The sequence below is a fragment of the Vidua macroura genome, chromosome 14 (genome assembly GCF_024509145.1).
Source record: "Vidua macroura isolate BioBank_ID:100142 chromosome 14, ASM2450914v1, whole genome shotgun sequence".
Classification (NCBI taxonomy): Eukaryota; Metazoa; Chordata; class Aves; order Passeriformes; family Viduidae; genus Vidua; species Vidua macroura.
The window spans coordinates 9,109,439-9,121,214 of record NC_071584.1 but is presented as its reverse complement, the minus strand read 5'-3'; the positions used below and the strand labels follow the sequence as shown (position 1 = coordinate 9,121,214).

The 11,776-nt window shown below is 42.9% G+C and overlaps 1 protein-coding gene across 1 annotated transcript in view; it reads right to left on the bottom strand.

Moving 5' to 3' along the window:
- VMA21 (vacuolar ATPase assembly factor VMA21) overlaps positions 1–11,776 on the bottom strand; it is a 98,816-nt gene that overhangs the window by 6,914 nt on the left and 80,126 nt on the right. The gene's annotated exons all lie outside the window — the stretch shown is intronic.

The following is an 11,776-nucleotide window of genomic DNA, read 5'->3' as shown; positions in this document are numbered from 1 at the left end:
GTCCTGCTCTCTGAGCCAGGGAATCCTGCTGAAGCACCCATCTCTGCACAAGAATCAGCATCTTCTGGCAAATGCAAGAGCAAAAGAGGGAGAAATCTGACCTGGTGTCTGCAGCAGGCAGCACCCCAGCTGGTCCTGTTCTGGGAAATCAGACAGGTTACTGGTTGATTTCCATCACTGCCTGCCCTGATTGAAACATATCTGAGATTCCTTTTCCAGTGAAAAGACATAGGAGAAAGAAACTGTGCTAATCCCCTAAAGGATTTGCATTAGGCAACAGCAGCCTACTATCAGGATATCTAAGAGATGATATGATAGACAGGTTCATCCAGAGCATCCTGCAGCCAGTGACTGCTGCTTGCACTGGTGGACTTCTCCCACATCATCTGAGCTGCATCCTGGGATTCATACCCAAGGCTTCAATTTAAAATATCCTCACCATCCTTCACCAGGGAAGGAGAAGAGTTGGCAACAACTCCCAGTAAGGACACAGTACTCTCAAGCCCCATTAAATGATGGAGAATTCAACACAAGGGTAACTTCTTCACTGGTGACTTGCTTTCTGTGACTCAGATGGGCTGAGGCTGAGGGACAGAGAGCCAGGGAAGTGCAGGTGAGGCAGCTGCTGTCACTCCACACCACATTGCCCAGGTCAGCTCTGCTGGATTGCACCCCTTCAGACACCTCCAAATTGGAAATCACACCCATCCCCACCATCACAACCAATCTGCTCCCCATCTCCACTGACCACATTCCCTGCAAAACACTCCATGCTGCCCAGAACTCAAGGGGCATTTTTCAATAGGTACAGCCAAAAGTTTTTCTCTGTTTAGACACTGCTCCAAGTTCAAACAACTTGGTAGCTATAAAAATAACACAAAACACAAAACTGTCAGGAAGTCAGGGATGCTGCTCATAGCAACAGCTACAAAATTTTATCCTTCCTTCCCTGCTTCAGGGCAAGGATCTCCCTCCCTGCAGATGACCTGGGCAGAAGATACTGTATGAATTCTTTTGTTATGAATGCATTCCATAGAGAAGGAGTGGTTCTCACTGCCTACGTCACCAAAAGCTACAAGCCAAATTAGAAATTACCTGTTCTATTCCTCAGATTCATCAGTCCAGAATGATAGAGTAGGATTAGCACTTCTTATCACCATGTAAATAGAGATGGAGAAAAATTAATCCTGGAAGGAAAAGCAAATCCAGTTAGAACACAGTTGCAGGTAAGACTTAGCCTAGACAGCTGCAATCACTTCAAGCTGAGAAAAGTCCACCACCACAAATTAGAACCATGCTCAAGTATGACTAATGAAAGCTCAGCAAAGCGATGGGAGTTGAACCAAGTTCTTGGGCTCCTGGCTCTGTGGGCACCACCTACTGTCACAGAAGAGCCTGGGAAGGCCAATGTGACCTCTCATGTCCAAAAAGCTGCGTGATCCAGCAGGGTGGCAGAATGGCCCTACTGGCTTGGAGCCACTGAGGATCAACTGGAGTTCTTCCAAAGTATGACAGTTTACCTGGAGTGCTGTGAAAACCAGAAGTATGACCTGTACCTTATCTATCAAATCTTGCAACCAAAACCTCCTTCAAGACAAGAATGATCAGCAAAGTCAGCAGAAGCCACAACAACCCACCTGTGAATGGACTCAAGGCCTCCCCTTAATACTTGCTACTGATGGGACACACAAAATCTAGGGAAAATATCATGTAACTCCTGACACCCTCAGTGAAGCTGCAACTGGAAACAGCACCTGCATAGCAAACTTAAACTCAGTGATCTGCTGTGTCTGTTCTCACAGCGGTGCTACCCCAGTCATGCTTTACTGCAGTTCAGGAGGAGCGTGTGATCGTATTTGTTACCCTATTGAGCTCAGGCTCCTATCCCTGCTGCTCATCCCTCACTGCTGTTCTATCAAAATCACTCAGTTGTTTCTTCTCTAGAAGAATGTCCCCTACAGAAGATTTGGTGACTGGGGATAAGTTCAGAGATACACAGGTATAAAGAAAAGTCTTGTTAAAGCAATGGGTTAAATTATGAAAAAAAATGCTTGTGGATACACAGAAAGATCTATCAAAATTTTTCAGGGAATATTCTTTGTGTGCAGACTTGACCATGCAAAAATTCAGCTAAAGAAAAGGGTTTTTCCCAAGCCTGGAGTACAAAGCATTATTTTACAGAAACTGTATTTTATGGAAACTTTGCCCACAGGTTGTCTAACAACTGAAAGCTCCCAGGAAGCCTGGTGTGTTTTCTGCCTCATTAGAATGGTTGGCCTCCCACCCAGCTGGAATTGCAGCAAGTTGAGGGAAGCTGTTTGGTCACCAAGAGAGTCAACAGTACAGCTAATGCTCACTGAGCCTGAACTGGGAAATGAAGCCTGGATTCTCCAGTCTCCAGGAGGAGCTATCACGCCAGGGACAGAGGAATGAGGCTTCCTAATGAATGTGAGCAAAGCCCTCAGCCACCACCAGACTTGGAGGAGCTCACAGAATAAAAGGCCATACAAGAATTCACAGGCCCAACCACACAGAGCAGCTTTTTGCATGATGCAGCAGGACTGTGAGCAAGAAAAAGTCTTAGGAGAAGACACCTAAGGACAAAATAATCTTAACTGGATTAAGCTCTTCAGGACTGCATTTAGCTAAGTGCTTTTTGTCTTGTTGTAAGACAGAACTAAATATAGTAACCAGAATACTTAAGAATAGTTTCATAAGGGTTGTATACATTCCTCAGCCAGCTAAGACACTTAGCACTACTGACAGCAGTATGTCTGCAGGTTAAGAGTATTTTAAATAGATCCAGATAGAATCTCTTTGACCTTAACTGCATTAACCAGAGGGATCAAAATTTATTTATTGTCTCCTGAAAATCCCCTTCTGTAACACTTTGGAGAGAGCGATTCCTGAACTCTGTGGGCAGGTAAAGAGGAAACTTGTCAGTGCTGCTGGCATTGTTTCTCACCCCACCTACAACAGGTGAGGATCAGCTTTCTCACAAAGCAATGCATATCCATCACTGCTTAATGCCCTCTGTAAAGGGAAATTATTTTTTCCTTCCTTTGTACAGGGAGTCTCAAAAACCACTCATAGCATTTTGAGGGTACATTATACTTCAGACTTTTCAAATATCACAGCATTTGAAGTTGTTTCTAGGGTTACAGAAAGGGTAATGTAGAGAAATGACAGCCTTAACAAGACAAATGGACTTTGCAGTCAACAATTAATAGTTAAAGCATTATTCCATGCTATCTGCTATATTCTGGCACATTTTTTACTGAAGAGAGAACAGCAGAGGGACTTCTCTGTTTTGCAGAACTCTCTGACTTCAGGAACTATCTAAAACTGCAAAACTGTGAGTAAATAAAATGTTTATTTATTGACTTGCTGCAAACCATCAAAATATTAACATTACCTCAGGATAATTCTCAACAGAACAGTCAGACTTATGTCCTGAAACCAGCAGTTCCTATGAATGTTTCATTATAGGTTAAATTTTAGTTATTTGGTTATGTCACTCGTGGCAAGGCAAAGAGATTTCTATGAGAGATGCTGCCCATTTCTTTGTGATCAGCAATGAATAAAGCTTTCATCCATCACCTAAAAGTGTCCCTGAATCCAGATGATTTGATTGCTTTTTCCAGCTATACAACTGGTCTAATGAAAAATATTCTCTATGCATAGAAGCTTTGTTCTGCTTGTATTTGAGTTTCCACAGAATTTTGCATTAAAGTAACATACAGCAGTTAGGGAGTCTTCAAATCTGTACCGTAGGAAACACTTTAATTATGGAAATGTGCTGTGCTAATACTTTTCACAGACTTTGCATGCAATGAATTCATCAGAGAGCCCTCAATTACAAGATGCAGCACTTTGTGGCACGATGCAGCCACAAATAAGAGACATAACACATTCTCCAGCAATATGATTTACATGTCAGTACGCCAATGTTTCATTAATCTTGAGGCAACAGGAGGGCACGACTGTGGTTGGCAGCAAAACAGCTGATTTCATTTTTAAAAGGCAGAATTTAACCTCTTCACTAAACTGCTGGTTCAACTATAAGATGCTTATGTAGATGGCATTTGAAAAAGCCAGCAGTGTGTCTGAGTCCCTGTGGCTGTTTAGCACAGGAAGGATCAGCATCTCTGCTGATGCCCAGCAGCCCTGAAGTCGCAGCCCCGCTGCCAGTGCTGTGCCACTCACCCCGTGCTCCCAGCCATCCTCCTGTCACACAGAGACAGATGTTTGCCCCAGTGTCACAGCAGGTGGGCAAGAGCAGCAGCAGCAGCTCGGCACAGCTGTGGCATTCCCATCTGCCACAGCACCCCACAGGACACGGCCTCACCCCTGCTGTGGCACAGCCTGGCAAGAAGGCATCACACAGGAACACAAAGACTAAACCAGGTGTGGCAAAGGAGTTGCATATCTGTGTGATTTGATCTGCTTGCTTATTTTTTTCTGCCTCTATTTCACCTTCTCCTTTCCTTGCCATGCCTTGCCTTCTGTTCTTCACTCTTTTCTGCCCTTCCCTCACTTATCCCCATTGGATCACCATTCAGAGAATTGGATCTCTTTTGAATATGGTTTCTCTCCATCTTGTTTTTTATATGACCTGCCTTCATCTTTCTGTTGCTTTTTCTTCTCTATGTTCTTCACTTTCTTCTTCTTAAAAGAGAAAAAACGTACAATGCTCTCAGTTTTGACAATCACCCAGCCATTCCACTGTGGGAACTTGGCTGGCCCAGGTCTGAGGCACACAGACTGACAGGTTCTCTTTATGGACACACTGCCTGAGCAATCAAGCTGGCTTTTGGCTCCAGTGACACCTATGTCCAGCTCCAGCAGCACTGGGTCCTGTCCTGCCTGACAGCTCCCAATCCCAGTTTCAGACCCTCTTTGGAGGAACTGGGATCTCCCTCAGGTCAGTGGTAGAGCTGTGCAGCTCCAAGCTTTACACAAACACCACTCCACATCCACAGGGTGGCTGAGGGAAGTGGTCCAGCACAGCACACCCATCCACAGCAGCAACACACTCTGCATCTCTTTGGGGCTGCTATGATTCTACCTGTATTTTCACAGCATCTTTGTTTGCTGGAACGTGGATGATGGTGGTCAAATGTTCTGTGTTTCCCCTTTGTTAACTTGCCAGAAGTGGACCTTTTGTGCTACTATTGTAACTGTTGCATCCCAATGCACTTATCTACAGCATACTCTCCCCTGGTTTATTGAACTCTAAATTTAGCTTGTTACCTGTGACAGATTTATCACTATATTCATTATAGCAGTAACAGCTTCAGACAGAAGCGAAAAAGTGTCCAAAGAAAATGGATTATACAAAACAATTACACCATAAAAAAAGCTGTAATGGAACACTGTGATTCAGCACAAAAGTGAAGTGAAAGATACAGGCAGGAACAATGGTGGTATGTTTTTTTTTGGTTTTTTTTGGTTTTTTTTTTTTTTTTTTTTTTTTTTTTTTTTGTGTGTTTTGGTTTTGTTTTGGTTTTTAACCAATATATGGTGCTTCTGCAAAATGAAAGGCCGAAAAGGATTAAAAACTAACAGAAACTTGAAAAGAAAAGATGATTACGGGAACATTTTGTTCTCTAGGATTTTTGTCAGATCCTGGAGAAAATAGCTGCCCAAGTTTGCTCTATTCTAGCAAATTGCTGAACCTTGCAGGGTAAAGATACAACATTGTAGAATATTATTCAAAATGTCTCTGGGGTTTCTGTAACAAGAAGAACATGCATCTAATTAATTCTACCAATTTGTCTAATGGCCCCTTAAAATTCCCAAAACATGGCAAAAAGCAGAATGCTGATTCACAACCCTAAGAAATACAAAATTGTACTTTTAGCACAAGCAAAATAATATTTCTTCTGCAGTCTTGGGTGGATACCTGTATTAATTTGTTGCTATTCAGTTACTACAGGAAAGGTAAATAAATGTGTGTTGTGATATGAAATGCTGATATCCAACCTATAAACAATTCTTTACCATACCTGACTCAGACAAAGAGCCAAATAATCCTCAAATAATAACATGGCTCTCCCTCACACAGGATAATAACAAAGGTAGTTGCTCACAGTCAATCCTTCAGCAGCAGTTGAGATTGTGTATTTTCAGGGAACTACTTCCAGGAAAGGTACATAGAGCTAAAGAGAAAGCAGGAATATTGAAAGTGAATGGTCAAAAGTCTTTTGAACAAAATGTTCTCCAAAACTTCCAGCTCTTAAAGCTCTGTTTCTGTTTCTGGCTGATCCAAATGATGTAAATGCAGTGTGGGGGTGAGTGCATAAACACATATTTTACTTCAGTGCAATTTGCAAAAAAATAACGAGAGCAATTTCTACCCAGGAAAGCAGTGGTGGCATTCAGGATGACTCCTGCAGTGCTCACCTGCTGATCTTGGGAGTTGAGTAACCATTGCTGCTGGGTGCATGGGAGGGGAGGTGAGCAGAGATCCCCTACTCCTGCCTCAGGTCACTTCCTATCATATTCACTTTTCTGGCAAATCACAAAGGAGTGGGGGGGTGTGGGAAAGTTAACCCAATAAATTTCAGCAATGAAAACAGTGACTTAACAAGTTAAAATAATTCCTCCCAAATGTATTGATTCTCTAGCTTAAAAAAATTACACCATCTGATCACCAACCTGGTGCTGAAATTCTGGCTCGTTTCAGGGTTTCATTCAGAGGAGTTTTAACACTATCAGAGCCAACCAGCAAAGATCAGCTGTAAAAGAAGCCAGCACTCTGCTCTGTCGGCAGTGTTATCTTCTGCAGAACTGCCTGCAAAGCGGGTGCTGGGCACCCTGACCCCTCCTGCTCCATTTTCAGGGAGCACCAGCTGGAGCAGGGAGCAGGGATCAGCAGACTCCCTGCGAGGTGCTGTGCATTACTCCCACCAAGAGGACACAGCTCACATCAACTGCATTGGTGGCATTAGCAGAGGTCCTTGGGTCTTTTCTTGGTTTTGGATTTTGTTTTGGCAACAAGGTAGGCACGAGGACAAACATGTCAAAGCTGCTGTTTGGATGCATCACCCTGAAATCCCTCTTGTAATTCCTCTTCTATTTACTATGGGTGAAACTCATCCTAAGCAGAGAGCTACATGAAGTCTATGTGTCATTAAACTGCCTACCTTTATGCCTTGAGCTCTCCCTGTCCACAGAATAAATGTAACCATTAGACAGCAAAGAAAATCAGTGATCTAATTAAACTAAATACCTTCTCCTCTACTTTTCTGAGTAAGAGAACACTCCCAGCAACTACCAGTTCATTGAAAGAGGCAATAATAGCATTCATGTCCTTAGCTGTTCTCTTTTTCTCTTCAAAAATACATTTTTTTGTGTTGTTTCTTCTTTGCCTTTCTCTATCTTGTATATAAAATGCATTTCAGATGCTCGAGGATGGTACAGATAAGGAGATGAGCACTTGTGCTTTGTGTTCGCTTGTGCTGGAGGTTGAACTCATATTGCAAAAATAAAATGTAAGGCCTGAGGGGCTGCTTGCTCTGCACAGTAAAAGCAGAGGCCTTCAACTGGGTCAGAAGTGGGTCCTAGGTTGTTTCAGGACCACACTGCAGAAGTGCTCTGCTCCAGTGGAGCAAAACTGCTGTGTATGACTTGGCTTCATGATGCATCTACTCCCAGTCTGCAGGACCAGCAGATGGTAGGAGCTATTTGTGGTCTGGAGGATTTTCTTTCAAAAGTGTCTTCTGTCTACAAGCATTACTCCCTGGCCATGGCTCTACAAGTGTGCTTCAGCTCATTTCAAAGCCTGACAGCAGCCACAGTCAACAGGAGTCAGGATGCAGCCATGGAAGTGATGTACTCACCACCTCTGAAAGCAGGAAGAGTCTAGCAGCTCCCAGCCCTGTTCAGGAGAGGAGCTTGATACTACCAGGGCCCTTCCACTGTCTGAGCAGATGTTCAGCAGAACTGCTCCACACCTGCACAACAGGTCTGCCCCTCTCTGGCATGCTTAGACTGACCGTGTGTGACACAAATCAGAGTCTGTTAGAAGCACACAGCTTGCTACACCTGCATCACCCTGACTGTGATCAGCCCTAAGTCTCTGCATCCCCCTTCCAAGAAAGGACAATTCAGCTGCTCCTCTGCTGCTGCTGGGCCAGGTGGGAAGGCAGCTGGATGGGCTGGATGCTGCACAGTCAGTCTGCAGACAGCCAGCAACCTTTGGCCCTTCATTTCTGCACTTCCTTAGATCTGCTTGGTCCTCTGCACAGTCTGGGGAGCCCTTCAGCTGGTGAACTCTTGGAAGTTTGGTTCTTGTTCAGCATCCTTTGATTTCTACTGAACAATGTCTACTTTTCTGACACTTTGCAAGCAGCTTGCTGCCATCCTTTCTCCTGTCTAATGCTTTTACCTCAGGAAGTCTCAGCACACTCTACAAACAAAGTTATCCATCCTTGTTATACAAATGAGGAAACAGGGGCACACATTTTACTTCTGTCTCCTTTTTACAAGTGTCCCAGTTTTGGGAAGCTGAATTTGAAACACTGAATGCAGTTACAGCCTAATTTTCAGTAATGCTGAAATCCAGCATAAGCACCTACAAATACTGAACATTTTGGAAAAACTCGACCTAAATCATTGACCCAAGGTCATGCAGCAGAGTTAAGAAGTGAATCCAGATGTCCTGATGATTAGCTCTGTCTACTGGCATTCAGTCAAGTCCTGCCTCCTAAAATAAGCTTCCTGAAGCATCTAAGACTATAGTCTTAGAACTCCCTTAAACACCCAGCACTGGTAAGACCTGATTTTCAAATGAAGAAGGGGGGGAAAAACCCAGTTCATTATTTTTTTTCTCAACTGATCACTGAATGGCCAATGAAAGGGCAGCTCAGAGTCATTTGATCTCAAACTTCTTCCTATAAATAAAAAAGGGAAGATTCTTCTCCCTTTTCAAACAAATGAAGAAAAAATGTTCCGCCTCAGTAATTCTAGACCTGAGTAATTAAATCTGCTCTCTGTTGCAATCTGTTTCCCATGTGTATCACCAACCTGGAATTTCTGGAACTCAATACATAAGGAAGCTATTCAATAAAAGGAAATACTATGACAAAAGGATTAAGAGATAGGTCTGAACCAGACTGAAAGATTCCCTATATCAGAGAAGAATCCAGTTCCTTATCCAGAGTTCAACTTTTCAATTTTGACCAGCATCTCAAACCAAACACTGCAAAAACAATGGATCTCCCAGAATCAGACCACCTCTCACGCCTGGTTCAGGGGCAGAAGGAAAGAGGGAACAAGTTGAGGAGACTTGTGCAGTATTGCAGCAGAAGTGGAACAGTACAACCTGTCTGTACAGTTTAACTGCTCAGCAGAATAGAATAAAACAGAATATTTAAGTTGGAAGGGACCTACAATGACCAGCTAGTCCACCTGCCTGACCAGGGCTGACCAAAAGGTGAAGTGTGGTATTATGGGCATTGTCCAAAATGCCTCCTAAATGCTGTCAGGCTTGGGAAATTGACTATTTCTCTCTAGTCTTTGACCACCCTCTCCGTAACGAAAGGCTTCCCAATGTCCAGTTTATGCAAAAGATCTGTGAGAAAATTATAAAGAGCTTTAGTAGTTAAAATTCAAAGTCTTCTCTGCAAGCTCAGTTATATCTACTTATCCATTAAATGAATATCAAAGGATTCACTGCAGCTGAGCTAACTGACCTCATTTTCCATCTTTGGCTTCATGCATTCGAGTTCAAGCATAAGAAACTTCCTTACCCTCTTGGTGTGTTTAATTCTGGAGCATTCCAGGTATAATCTGCACCTAAGTCAAAAGGCATTTAAACAAAGCCCTTAGATTTCAAAATTTGTCTTATCCTCATTTGGCTCCCAGAATTTCAGCTGCTTTCCTTAAATGATCTGCTCACATCTGCGCTCCAGCTGAGCCATGTTCATGCCCCACTGACCTGACCACTGCCATCTCTGCAATCTTGCAGCTGAGAATAACCAGCAATGCACTCAGTCCCCGTAAGCATCAAGAGCCTTTCAAGGAGGAAGCAGAGAAGAGCCAGCCTTTATGTAAGAGGGAAAAGTAGGATTTCAGAGAAAAAACATTGTTGAGCTAAGGTGAGTAATGGGAGCTGCACGCCTGAAGTGCCCCGGTCCAGTTCCCCTGGGCAATGCGGACTGGAGGTGTCAGCATCTTGCAGGATTATTCTCTGCAATGGCAGCTGGCAGGTATTTTTCTAACAGAGAGCACAGCAACATCATTCACGCTCATTTGATTCTATTTGCTGCTGTTCCTATTCAAACTCGGCTAATCCGATCAAGTTATTTCTTGGCCTGTGCCTTACAGCTGAGTAAGTAAACACCTTTCATAAGGCCTGAGCCCACTTGTTTCAAGTGCATGATTAAGGGCTAGACTTGAGCATTATTGTGAGAAAACCTACTACGTTACTCGCAGTTCCCAAAATCACTCACCGGTGTCTTGAAGTGGCACTTTCCATCCAGTGTTTTAATCCCTGCATTACAAATATATAATATGGTCACAAAGGGGCACAAACACCAAATATCCACCTGTTTCAGCTGCCCTAGAGAACGGCTCTTTGAGCTGAGAATAGCTCATAATGGCACCACTAGAGAGTATGATGCAAAATATTTTCTGTGGCTACCAGACCTTCTCCACAGATGTCTCTTTTTGTTTACTGTGAAGAAGACAGATGATAAATATAGTCAGCAAATGTATTTTGGACAAAGTCATACTCATTTGTAGTACTTGCATTAAGTAACACTGGAAGACTTATGCAATAGAAAAGATGTTGGCCCAACTGTAATTCCTTCTCTGGTACACCAAGGATGAACTATTGAAGTTTACAAGTTTTTTTCAAGAAGAATTGTTGCTGCTTATGCTGGTATTGCTAATAATATAACTGATCTTGATAATAATATAACGGGGGTATTTTTTCCTTTTTTTAAAAACACCCCCACATGCTTCTCTTTCTCTTCTCTGAGGCACTTTTAACTTCACATTCAATATTCTCTTCTGCACTATCTAGCCCACATCACATCCAAAAGATGGATATTTGTTTTGAAAGCTTTGGGATTAAAGGAATATTTAAACAATTAACTGCAATCATATTCATCATCCAGTGTGGTACCATAGATATGCACTACAAATATAATGAGAAAGTAAAACTTTCCTTCAGGAAGAAGAAAAGAGAAGATAAACATCCACAGATCTCATTACTTTCTTATCTTTTTTAGACTGCAAATATGTCAGTCACTGGAACACTTTCATACTAGGTCATTATTGTTACACATATTATGCACAAAGACCCAAGGCCTCATTCTGTCATAGATAAGCTATTCACACACATCCTTTTTTTCTCCTTACAGTTTATTTGCATGGCTGGCTGGATAATCAGTCATCATAACAAAATATGACTCAGCCTGGCTGAATGTCCAATTCACTTTGGGGATTTTCTTGGAGGTTTTTTTTTTTTTTTTAAACTATTGAAGACCAGAGAAGATGTGTTCCTCCCAGATAATGTTAATGTAAAAAAGATTTGATTAATGGGGAGGTCAGGGGAAGGGGAATGGATCAAACAGCAACATTTCTACTGCTGTGTCCTCAAAGAGGCTCTGGCCTCTTCAGCAGCTCTGACCATACTGCAGAGTGCAGGGTTCCTTGTCCCCCACTGCAGCATGGACAGGGAGATTTCTCACAAAATCCCCTCCTAAGGGGCGGAAGGAGGATGCAGGACAGAGAACTGGTCACATTCCTCAAGGATGGGCACCCT